Source organism: Triturus cristatus, chromosome 5_1 (assembly GCF_964204655.1).
Source record: "Triturus cristatus chromosome 5_1, aTriCri1.1, whole genome shotgun sequence".
Taxonomy (NCBI): Eukaryota; Metazoa; Chordata; class Amphibia; order Caudata; family Salamandridae; genus Triturus; species Triturus cristatus.
In genome coordinates, this window is record NC_140587.1 from 420,831,814 (window position 1) to 420,844,487 (window position 12,674).

General features: G+C 43.5%; 1 protein-coding gene and 1 long non-coding RNA gene across 2 annotated transcripts in view; one reads left to right on the forward strand and one right to left on the reverse strand.

The window, feature by feature from the left end:
- The window catches only part of VPS13B (vacuolar protein sorting 13 homolog B), a 2,934,705-nt gene that overhangs the window by 1,237,994 nt on the left and 1,684,037 nt on the right, over window positions 1–12,674 (reverse strand). The gene's annotated exons all lie outside the window — the stretch shown is intronic.
- Window positions 3,237–12,674, forward strand: part of LOC146830977 (uncharacterized) — an 87,779-nt gene continuing 78,341 nt past the window's right edge. Inside the window, exon 1 of the long non-coding RNA XR_014961502.1 lies at window positions 3,237–3,362. This is a non-coding gene — a long non-coding RNA (uncharacterized LOC146830977). The remainder of the gene's footprint in view (window positions 3,363–12,674) is intronic.

The following is a 12,674-nucleotide window of genomic DNA, read 5'->3' on the forward strand; positions in this document are numbered from 1 at the left end:
ATTTGCTAAATACCGATTTGGTAATGTGTATTCGGTAATAAGGATTCAGTAATAAGGATTCGGTATTTATTTTAGCAGATATTACCGAATCGCTATCTTTTCGCGATTTTTTAGCTACATCGGGATTTGCGAGTTCTTAATAGCGATTCAGTAAAAATCGCTATTAAGAACTCGCAATTTGGGTTTTACCTACATATGGCCCTAAGTGTGTTAACATTTGCATTTGCAACAGTGCACATTGGAACAAGTACTAGTAATTGATTTACGATTAAAAACAGTGCTGCCACTCATCACATGTCCAGAGTTGCATTACTCATCCTTGGCTGGAAGCATTCACACCTCTGACTCAGAGGACAATGGCTTGCCTCTGGGCCCAGGAAAGGCCAATGGGTGTTAACTGCTAACACAGGGAATGAATTCTCTGTCTAGGAGTGGACAAGAACAGTTGGCAGAACAAATAGCAACTTTATCAATACCTCTTTTGAATTGGAGATGCCAGGGAGGACTATTCCACTACATTTCCAGGATCATCCTAAACAGCCCGTCCCCAGACATAGAGGGGGGACAGGAGTTGGATTCCGGGGGACCAGTTCTGACACTTATCACACTACTGGAGCCGTAATACACATTTAATGACTGGAAGAGTAAACAACTCTTCTGGCTCAGAGGACAATGACTTGCCTCTGGGGTCCAGGAAAGGCCAAGGGATGTAACTACAGACCATTTAGCAGGACTTAGCCATCTGGGAGTGGACAGAAACCGATGATTGACCAATGGGCAGCCTTTTGACTTGAAGATGCTAAAGGGGCTTATTCAGCTTCAAGACTCTCCTAGAGAATTAAGCTCCAGCCACAGGAGGAGGAAAAACTGTTTTGACCGAGCAAGATAAGGGAGTGGCCCAGAAGCTAAAGACAGGTCTGGCTGGTGGCAGCTGGGTTATCCTAGGTAGAAACAGGGGCTTCTGGATAGTTTTACAGCAAGGCAAAGAGGAAGTACTGCAAAAGGAGGTATGGGGACAGAAAATGTTTGGATTGGGTGGTAGAATTCCTCCAAACAATGCCTAGTGCATAAGATAAATCTGACACCTCCACCACTATCTCCTCAGATCATTCCTGGAATTGGGAATGCTCCTTCTGAAGAAGAAGGTCCTTCTGTTAGAAGAATCCTGGCTTCTGATTCTTAGATCCTATTGGAACAAGAGGACTCACACAAGGACTCAAGGATTAATTGCCCCATGAAATCAGCTGGCACTCAGGCACTGAATTTGCTCTCTAAAGGTCAACTGGTTCAAGGACACAAAAAGCAGAAGGACTTCTGTCTCCAAGGCAGCCTCGCTGACTAACAAAGATTGGATCCGGCAGGAGAGCTGCCTGGAGAGAGACCTGGCGCCAAGAAGCCTGCCCTGAGGACCGAGGGGCTGCAGAACTGACCATAAGATGCTTTCCCAGCAGCTGGAGAGTAAGTCTCAACTGGGCCAACCAGCTTTGTGTATTCGGCCATCCCTCCATCACCATCAGCCTGAAATTCCCCCTAGGTCTTGATAAACTGTGAACTGTTTGTGCATAATGCTTGACTTCCTTCTAGGCGCTTTTTATCTGAAACTTTAAAAGTTCATTTCTTTGGTTCCCTGTAACCTATTTTGATGATCTTGTTGTCTTTGTGCTCATTACGATTGTCTCTGTTTTTTAAATTGGTTTGGGAATTTTATTGTGTTGTGTTCTTTACTTTGAATTGTTGATACTGGTTGAACTTAGTACACACACTTTGCTGGGGATTTCCTGTGCCATACCCATCAGGAATTGAGCAGAGGTTATTTCAGAATTGTATTATGACCTAACCGTTGTGGGTTTATTCAGTTGGAGTTCATGGGGAGTATGGAAGCAGATAGCATTTCACACTGTGTTTGATAAATGACGTGGACCAGGCCTTCTTGCCACTGTTGTGTCACTTCATCAAGCCCATACCCGCATAAATTGACTTTTTCTCAGGCCCTAAGGAGCCCTCTTACCACCTCACCCTCACATCAGCAATCACCTAAAATTCCATTACAGGGCCTGTGTCCAACTTTCACACTGAAGAATGAAATGTAAATGTGAGAAAGGCCTGGCCTACACCGAGAGTATATTTCTTTCTTGAATGACTTAAATTCCCCTTACTGTTTGCATATTTTTGCTTCTAATCAAGGAGTGCTGTCTTACTTAAAATAATGCTGCACACATTTTGTGCCATTGTTAGCTTTTGTTTGGAGCTAAAAAGCAGGCTTAGTTCAGCGAGGACGTACACACACATTTAGCTGTGCCTTAATTAAGGGGTGAAATCTTTTGATTACGCGCTGCAGCGGTGTGAAGACATACGCAGAATGGATCTGTCCTACTGCATATATAATCATGTCCATTCATATATACCTTATAAAAACGGGTTCATGCTAAATAATGGAAATATATTTTTAAAAAGTTGAATCTGCAGTTAAGATTCTGGTAAAAGCGCTTGATGTATAATAATCACATTTTATTATTAGACCCCAAATAACCCCATTTCTGAAAATATTAAAACCAAACTTTGCCACGGATGAATAATTAATAAAAATGCAACATAGTATTCAAAGAATAAAAATATTTTAGTCCATAAATAAAAATGATTGAGAAATTAAACTGGAAAGATATGACTGGCTAAGTCTACTATGAGTGAACACAGTGGAAGGTGCACCCAGCAGTGTTTGACAGCAGTATATCACGGCCTGAATATACTCTCTCAGAAACATTGTGCCCTAAATACTGGTTACAAAAGCATCGCCCCATTAGAGTTAACAAAAATTCTTCACACAACGGAGCTATATTTTTGTAAACAACATTTTTAGGGCATGGTATTTATGTCAGACAATATTTTTCTTATCGACAGTGTGATCGACAACTCTCAGCAGATACAGCTGTCGGTCATAAAATGTCGGTAAAGTTCCGCACATTGCAGAGAAAAATAAAAAAACGCTATTCCTGTGGAAAGCTAACGGTCGGAGTTCAACGGTCATTAAGTGCCGCACAGCGTGGTTCGAAGGGGTGCTCTGATCAGAAATATCCACTCAGTGCTCCACAAACACGTGCAACGAATTATGGTCGCTCACACATCAAACATCTTAGCTCGATGCTTCCTTCCTCTCATCCTGCGAGCAGGAAATGTTCGACATATCCTGTGAGGTGGCCAAAGCTTCTTTAAAAGTCGGTGCTGTTCAACAGGCTGACAGAGCGCGCTTGGCGGAGTGGGCGCGCTGTGGCTGCGGGGAGAGTGCCCGGTGTCCCGGTGCCAGGCGCAGAAGGGCAGGGCCGGTGCCATGAACGCCGCCAGGCAGCCGCAGCCTTCTCTCGTATGTAAGTATGGCTCGAAGCCAACACTGTATCTGAAGGGCTCGCTTTTTGGCTCTAGAAATTTGTCTTGTTGTTTTGAGCTAGAATGATTTTAGACTAGGATTACATGCATCAGGTGTGCTGCTTTCTGCAAACAGTGATGGGCACGTGCAGGAGGGTTCCGTTTCTCCCCGGTCACTAGGTCTTTCTTTCCTAAAATGAGTGCACTTTTAGGAAAGTTTAACTATCCTCTCTTCGTGTGCAAGCCACCATTTAAATTCTTCGGCTGTACATGCCTGCAGTAAAAACAAAATGTTACTTGCAATGACCCAGAAGAGAAGAAAACGTTCTCCAATACAATGTGCTCTAATAAGTGTTGACTTGGCAGAGTTCTGCGACGCCTCGCATATAAACAAGCCTCATTTTGAACTTAGGGGTCTGAGACACTGTCTGATGGCAAACGTTTTCCAAAAAGATTGCCTGGAACACAATTTCACTAAATAAACGAGCAGGCATCCTGAGAGAAAATTAGGGGGGAAAAAAACGACACACAGGGAAACTAGATATTAGCACATGGTGAAAATTCTTGTAATTCCAAGTTTTATGGTGGAAATAACCAACTTCAGAAATGAAAACTGCTTGGGGGTGTACGAACGGGCACCTATGCATCTATATTGGGATTTCATAGATCTATGACTGACTACAAGGGGCCGCCAATTGAATTTTGCACCCTCGCTATGTGTCTGCACCCTCCAGCCCCTTGATACTAAGTGAGCAGAGGTTTAGTGGTGCAATACCTCGGCGTTTTTAGGCGTGATCTAAATTCACCTGAGAGCCCTGAGGTGTAGCCTCATTAAACACCATCTACGGATCTATTGAGCAGCTGAGCAGCCCCTCTGCAGCGAGGTGGGCAGGTCACAGTGCCTTTGGTAAGATGCCATGAGCAGGCCTTCTTGTCACTGTTGTGTCACTTCATCGAGTCCATACTTGGCATGGATCGACTTCCTCTGGCCCGAAGGAGCCCTCCTCTTCCCCCCTTCAGCAGGCGCCGTAAACTCAATTATGTGGCCTGTGCCCAACTTTCTCATTGAAGATTGAAATGTAAATGTGAGAAGGGCCGGGCCTACATCTAGAGAATATTTATTTCCAGACTGACTTAACTTCCCCTTATTGTTTGCACATTTTTGCTTCTAATCAAGGAGGTCTGTCTTGCTTAAAGTTATGTTGCATACAAATTAAGGCGCCATTTTGCGATTTTGCTGGAAGCTAAAAAAGCTGGCTTAGTCCAGCGAAAAAGCATTTAGTAGTGCCTTGATTCTGAGGTGAACCTGTCGATTAAGTAGTGCAGGGATGGTGAGTGGTGTGAAGACATACACAGAATGGATCTTTCCTACACAGAATGGATCTTTCCTACTGCATGTATAGCAATGTCCACTCATACACCTTTCAGAAGAGGGCTAAGGCAGAGGAACATCGCCCCACTGCTCTCTGAGCAGTGCAAAAATAAAAATAAAACAATAATAAAACAATGCTATTGTCATTTTATTTTTCTGCACTGGCTCAGTTTGGTTGTATTTTAGGTGCGGTGGGCACTTTCTAACAGCGCATGCCGGTTTGCCAAACCATCTTGGGCTGGCCAAACAGTCAGGCACATTCAGCATTTCTGCACCCGCCTGTATTGCACAGCCTGGTGAAGAACATGTACAGGCTCCCACTCCCTGTCTGAGTGCTGAACCAGGGCACTCAGACCAATCACAACGCTGCTGTCATTCTTGTGAAAGCAGCATCGTGATTGGCTATGGGAGTCTGTGTGCTTCCTGATTCGCCAACAGAACAAGGACGCAGGTTAGTCAAATTTTTTTTTTTAACATCCCCTGCACCCAGCCCCCCAACCACCCAGTACTATTCTTTAGCAGCTTCCACTGGTTAAGGTTAAATAATATAAATAAACCATAAAGATTGAATCTGCAATTAACATTCTGGTAGAAGTGCTGGCAGTATATTAATCGAATTGTTTGGAAGACGCCAACACTTGTTCACACCAGCATCAGACATATCAGAAATGAGTGGGACAACAACTTCAAAAGGCAGAGGTTTATTCCTTTCAACTCACTGAGAAAGCAAAGATATCTTACCTAAACACATTGAAGCTGTCACAGTCTAACAATGTAGAAGAGGGGTAAAATGTATGATACAACACACATACTTAACAGAGAAACATCACGAAAACAATATGAAATCACGCGCACAGGTTAAGAAATTGTTATGTTGTACTTGGAACCCTCCAGCTAGGCTGGTTAACAGAAATACAACGAGCACAGTTCTATATAAATGTGTAGAGTACACATACTTCAGTGCAAGCACTTACAGGTATGAATGTTTACGGTCTATGAATGAAGAACAGAGGGGCTAGAAACTGTGGCTGGGCTGGACCACACCCTCCTCGAGTAGAGGAATACTTCAGATGCGAGCAACCGCAGGGTAAGGCGATAGATCAAAACCGTCTTAGTCAAGTCAATGTAGTGTAAAATAACATTCAGGCAAAGCGCAAAAAAAGACAGGGAGGCAGGGATCACTCAGTTACATAGAACCTGTCGCCCACCCCTCACTCAGTCCAGTTCTCCAAAAGGTAAGCCCTGTTCCCTCCCCCTTGAAAGACCTAGAGCTCCCAGTAAAGATGGGAAGAGGTGAAACAAATGAAAAAGAGGAGGTCAAGACTGTAAGCCCTGAAATGGAAATGGAAAAGGAATCCATTGGAAACATGATGGCTATGGCCCCTTGGTGTTGCCCAAAACTGTTCCTGTCAGTCCGATTTAGAATTACCTTCAACCTTTCCTTGACAGGGGTGATCGATGTCGGTTCCCTGTATTTACCACTAAAATCTATTATTTACTATTTCTTGTAAACTCTCGATTCGCGGAAGATTGCATTAGTACCCAGTGCAGCAATAACAAAATAGACCTATTAAATTATAAAAATGTGCATGATAGGATAGTTTATATAGTCCCAGGAGGCCACTAGTTCTGGATGTAGTGGTATATTACATTTTTGGAGACAAAGATTACAAACTAATATATTTGTTTATATTTAAAAGCTCATAAAATACTGTCCTAGGATATGTAGGCCAGATTGGCCCTGCAGGGTGGCACTACTCAGCCATGCTGAGCTTTACCAGCCACTAGGCCAGTTAAAAAAATCCTCAGAACAGGTGTAGACATGAAATTCTGATCTAAATACAGTTGTCATTTCCATCCATCTAATGTCCAGATACTGATATTCCTATAGTATCTTTGAGATTGTTTTGATAAAAGAAGAGTACACATCTTTTTGAAGCACTATCACTTTCTTATCACAAATCCACTATTCACATAATCTTGAGGTCTCAGACCTTGGTTCTAAATGGCACAATGACACAGAAATATTCCGAATTAAGGTGCTAAACAGTAGCACTTAAAAACTGAAAATGTAAAGCTTCGTGTCACTGTTAGGCATGTCAATGAAAGGTTTAACTGCTTTGTGTAAGATCACAATGTGCGTGGGAGCGGTGCCACCGAGTGTGAGTAGGTCCACACACAGCACTACACCCGTCACTTGTACCTTCAGAAGCTCTAGTGCTGCGTGAACCTGCGCACTGGGCATGGGTTCATGTTCTTGTGTGGAAGAGGTGACTATTCTGAAGCCAGACAGCGGCCAGGGAAGCAAAGGCAGCCAGGGTAGCAAAGGCAGCAAGGGGCATGTAGATAAAGCGAAAAGTTTAAGAGTTGGTAATAGAATTCACAACAGCTTGAGTTTTGACTATTGGTTTATTTTTCATTTCTCCCAGCACAGCTTAATTGCTTTCACTCATCATCAATGGCGGGAACACAGTGACATCAATACAGATACCAACTGTGGGATTGCGTATGTTGTTGCACTGAAGGCAATCATTTTATCATTCATATCGCACTAAAGAGGCCGAGGTTTAGGCAAATCATAAAGTGCAAACTGCTTGATCAGAGCGTTGTCCGGTGGGGTCACTACTGCCAGCTGCCCCAGGGACTCTTTCTTTGGTCATGCTATGGAATTCTGCCAGAACCCTGCCCTTTTTAGGTCTTGTCTGAGCCAGCGCATGCGCTGCTCTGTAAGACATTTTGTAGGTAGGTTTTCAAAGTGCTAACCCACGCTTTGGCTGGCCTAGCGCTTGCGTTCACGCAAGCGTGCACACGCGCAGCCACCAGCTTTCAACGCCAGATCAGGCACTGTCTGGCTTTCCTCTTGCTTGCTCTCTGAATGCTCCTCTGCCCTGAAATTAAACGCGGGTATTTTTCCTCTGGGGTTTTTCCGTTTTTTTAAACGTTTTAACCATTTCATTTTTCTGTTATTAGTCAGTGGTTAGGTATTAACTTGTCACAATCAGAAATCCTGTCGAGCGGTCTTTTTCATACAGATGTCATGTGCTCACAGGTATCAATCAAACTGTTTTGTCTAGCATTCACATATATAGAAATGCAATGTGGCTAGCTTTATTCATAGCGTGTGGGAGGTTGTGTACTCCTATTCTTCATACAGGCATGGGATCTAATGTACTCCGATAGTGTGTGTGTGCGTGTCTCAGTGTATTTTTCATATAGCCATAGTCTAATAATATACTGCTTGTATTTGTTACACAGTTGTAGGGTGGCCTGTACCTGTCTTACCATTAATGTATACATGATTTTGTGTGCCATTCATTCCTGAAGCAGTTGGCACAGGCTACCCCCTTTTCTTTCTGATATATGAGGGATAGTGTAATACTTTTCTTTGTCATACAGTTTGGGGGATATGTGTCTTGCATTTACCCTTCATCTATATTTGATGTGTAGTGCATGCTTTCTGTTCGCAAAGGGGTCGGTATAATGTAAAATTGGAAACTTGGTACTCTGTGCTGCATTCTGAACTCTCATGTTTCTATACAGAGGTGTTTGGACATCATTCTATACGAATAATAAACACTGCAGAGTGATTTTTTTTATATTTATTTTTTCTTTTGCGCTCCTGTTTGATGCTCATTTTCTCTAAGATAGTGGCATAATAACAATGTAAACGTGATAGTAGTGTCAGTGTTGAAGGTCTCTTTCAGAAATGCAGTGCTTTTTCTCCTCGAGCGTGCAAAACATTCTAGAAAAATCTGCTCATAGCAAACGTTAGACGTTGTCTGTGTTGCTTATTAAATATGCTGGTGACGTTGCACTGGGTCCACACCCAGTTGCCGCAGCTCCGGCTTGAGGGCATGTTGAGACCTATTCTGTCAGGCGGATGGCTGCTGGCCCGGCCCTGCGGAGATTGGGGTTAGAGCAGGCTGTGTGGACTTCAGTCGCTGCCTCGGTGTGGCACTGTGACGTGAACTTAACTTTGAGGGCTGCCCAGGGACGTGTTTGAGGCAGCATGCTAGCTTCGCCTCCCCAGGAGGCCCATTATTTTGTTGTAGTGTAGACATTTCCTTGTGGTCTTTCAAACAAAACCCACTTGATCATGTTCAGAGAGACTGTTTTGCTGAAACTGTGTATTAGGGGTTATGTGAACGCCGCTAATGCTCTGCGTCTTTGCATATTCCTGCTGGGATGCTGAGCTTCTGCAAGAGCGATTTGTTTCTTAGTAAATATTGCCTTCAGAGGGCAACATTCTGTCGTGGCTTTACATAACACCCCCAACCGAGCCTTTATTTTAGAGGGCTCTTGATGAGACCGATCAGAACTCCTCTGCCGTATGCGTCACTCAAATACGTGTTTTGGGTTACAAACCGTGAGTTGTTGATGTCATTTGTTGCTCCAAATGCAGTCAGTGAAACATCTTGCAGTTGCATTGATACAGACCGACAAAAAAAACTTCTAAACATTATTTTTAATATGGTCGTTAACTTGTACATAATGCTATTTTGGTCATATCTAAGGTAACAAAATGCTTCTGACACTTCTTTATTATAACTTCTCAGCATGCTGCAGACTTCTGTACAGCACAGCTTAAAGACATAGGTAAAGTCAATATCTCTGGCTAAACACTTACAAGTTCCCAAAGGTGAGACCTATTGGCTATGCCAATGCTTGTTATCTCTTACTCCTTCCCTCCTTACTTCACCTAACGCCTCCCCCTACAGGCACTTTAGACTGTGCCGCTGGTAAACACTAGCACTATGCCTAACTCACCACGTCCAGACCACAGATCGTAATCTACTGGTGGCTTCAGAGCACCTCGAGGAGCTGGACTCCACACATGATATACTGGTTCACTAACAGCGCCACCAGCAGCTGAGTTTCTCTCTTTCTTGGAGAAATGCATAGAGCATTACTGGTGTCTTTACACTGCTTCCAGGATTGGCCACGGACACTTGAGGAGTGATTCATTTCATATCCACTTGTGGCTTACCAGTACTTCCAGGAGTGGGTTAATAACCCTTATGGACAGACACCATGTAATATTAGCGGTGGCTTAACAGTACTTCCAGGAGTGGGTTAATAACCCTTATGGACAGACTCCATGTAATATTACCAGTGCCTGAAAAGTGCTGTCTATTGCTGGCTTACAGTAGGATAGTATGAGGCAACAGCCTCAAAGTAACCTACTGGTGGCTCAAGAGTGTTCCTCCTACTGTGCCTAGGCCAGTCCTGGGTGGACTCTAGTTGGTATTCCCTGGAAGCTAACCATACCTCTAGGGGCGGGGTCTTTGTTACTCCTAGACAGACCCACAAGGACTTGTGGACCCAATCGATCCTCATCAAGGCGGCCTGGCTTCTACCTTATCACTTACACCACTAGAAAGAGAAACCGCATCAGCTGGCAAACTGCACCTCGTCTCACACTCGCCGCAATGCTGAAGCGCAGCCATGTACGCCGCACCCAGTATGGAGCTTGCCTTTTAACCGCAACCATCTCATCCAGCATCTCCCATACAGCAGATACGACATTCAACACCCTCCAACCAGACAATCCCAAAGTGTGACCAGGAATTTACTGTAAAGTGGAGTACATCAGGGGTATGACAGGCTGGTCCTATGCCGCAATGCAATATCATGGACCCAACAACCTCATTCAATAAAGAAATGATAGGGGCATTGCCTGGCAGGCGATTGTTGCTGCAACACAAGGTTTTACTCGGTAGTAACAATCCTGAAGGCTCTCAACCTCACTATTCACAAATATCACGGCTAAAAACAGGCCTATACCGAGGCTTCTGAACTTCAAATTAAGTTGGGATTGTGTTTGAGAAGAAAACAGCATAGCAGGGATTTTGCACAATCCTAAAACTACGGCAATGGTGCCATGGCTGGTACATGGGCACTTCCACAGAGTGTTCAAATTCAAACGTTCCAGGCTAAGCATCTGAAAGGATTGCCACCATGATAGCGAATGATGGTTCTAAGTTGGTATTAGTTGTTCGATGACATTACAAATGCCAAGACTCCGTGAGATAGCATTATCAGTACGGAAAGACAGCCACACCATGCTTGCCGCTTCTTTGAAGGGTGCTACGTTCACTGGTGGAAAAGAGAACAAATCTAGCCAGATCCCAGATCTGGCAGTTCATACAGAGCTGGATCCGGGATGGTCGCAATTAATTGTGCTAAATTTCTCCTGAGACATATTCAATAGTGCTGTAGGTGCCTTAACCCAACAAGATATTTTAAAATGCAGGATGTTTATTTAAGTTGAAACAGATATACTATAACATTTGTCCTTGTTGCCATTTCATTCTCGCAGTTTAAAAAAATAAATAAATAAGCTGACTGTCCTCTTGGCTCTGCACTTGGTAACTCCGCCCCCTTTCTACTACCACCCTTTAAGCCCCAAGTTATGGGATACAGAAGTATTGTTTTACATTTTCTTCACAAGTCACATTGTTTAAGTAATTTGTGCATTTATGGAACTATGAAGTATGTGAGACAGGATCACAGGACACTGTAAAAAGCAGAAACAACTCAGAACAGTGTTGTCTGTATTTTCCAAGGTCTCAATTATTTTAAATCTCCCAAAACGTATGAACTTCTCCGAACACAACAGATTACAAGGCTGATCTTCTTGATACAGAGAGCAATCAACTCTCCAGTTTGCTCACTAAATGAATGTTTCTACTTGCAAACTCACCCGCTCTTGGGGAGCTATGGCACTTGTACGATCTTTGTAATAATTCACATTTGTATTGAAAACGTGCAAAAGATGGACGGTTCCAATGGTAGCAGCAATCAATTAAGCACACTGCATCTAGATGCTTTTCCTAGCAATCGCTACCGCCATACGGTGAACATCTTTTTGCAATGCTATAGAACATGTCTCTGCGCATTCAGTTGTCAAGGCAGGCTAGTCATGTCACTCATGTTTGTGCCATGACGGCTGTCAGTCATTAGATGTCAGTTATTTTGTTCTGTAACTCAGTGCCAAGAGTCTATCTAAATGCTCAGTGATGTACTGTAGCAAGTACCGAGAAGATTTTTCATTTTTCAACATCTTTACCCACTAGTCCCAATGGTGAATAGTTGTAACAAAGGTCTTTCAAATGGGTGCCCTTTCATTCTCTCTGTCCCAGATAATGACAATGATTTCAGTTCCTTGCTTGAGCTTGGTATGAGGTATGAACGTCAAGGCAATTCAATCCAGGTGCCTACATTTCTTTAAGTCCTCTTCCACTCTGGGAAAGATGAAGGATTAAAGACACCAACGTAGACCCACAGGGTGATGAAGATATTATTAATCAGGATCAGACATAAATACATGCCATCTACATCAAGCGAATAAGGTACGTGTAATTAAAGCACTGCGTGTTTCTGGACCACAGTATCCTCTGGAAGGCTTCAGAACAGAATTTCCACCTAGAGATGAAGGTCAATTCTGTGATAACAAGTCTTTAATTTAGGCAGCTGAAGCTTCTAAAGTTCCATACCATCCCCCTTTGACAAGGTGGACAAGAGATCAGATGACTGGGAGCTGTTATTCGCAGTCGAGCAATAAGTACATTTCTCCTCTGACCTAATGTTTGATGAGGTTTGTGTGACCGCAGATGCAGGTTTATCTATGCAAGAAAAATGCCTCTTAGGGGCCATACTCATCTTAGAATAAGCTCCTCTCCACCTTCTAATTCATTTACCCGAGGTATATGGCTCCCAGATTGGTAAGCTTCTGGATCAGTCATCTGAAGATACAAAGATAACTATTTATTTTCAAGGGGCTCCTCAAAGAGTCAGCCATTCTCACCCAACCAGAAGACTTGCTCTTCCACCTCTTCATCAAGAAGACATTAAGGGCCTGATCTAGATTTTGACCGACAGAGTACAGTCCATCAGGGCAGCGGAGGACATTACCTTGACACCCTGATGGACTACTCTCTGC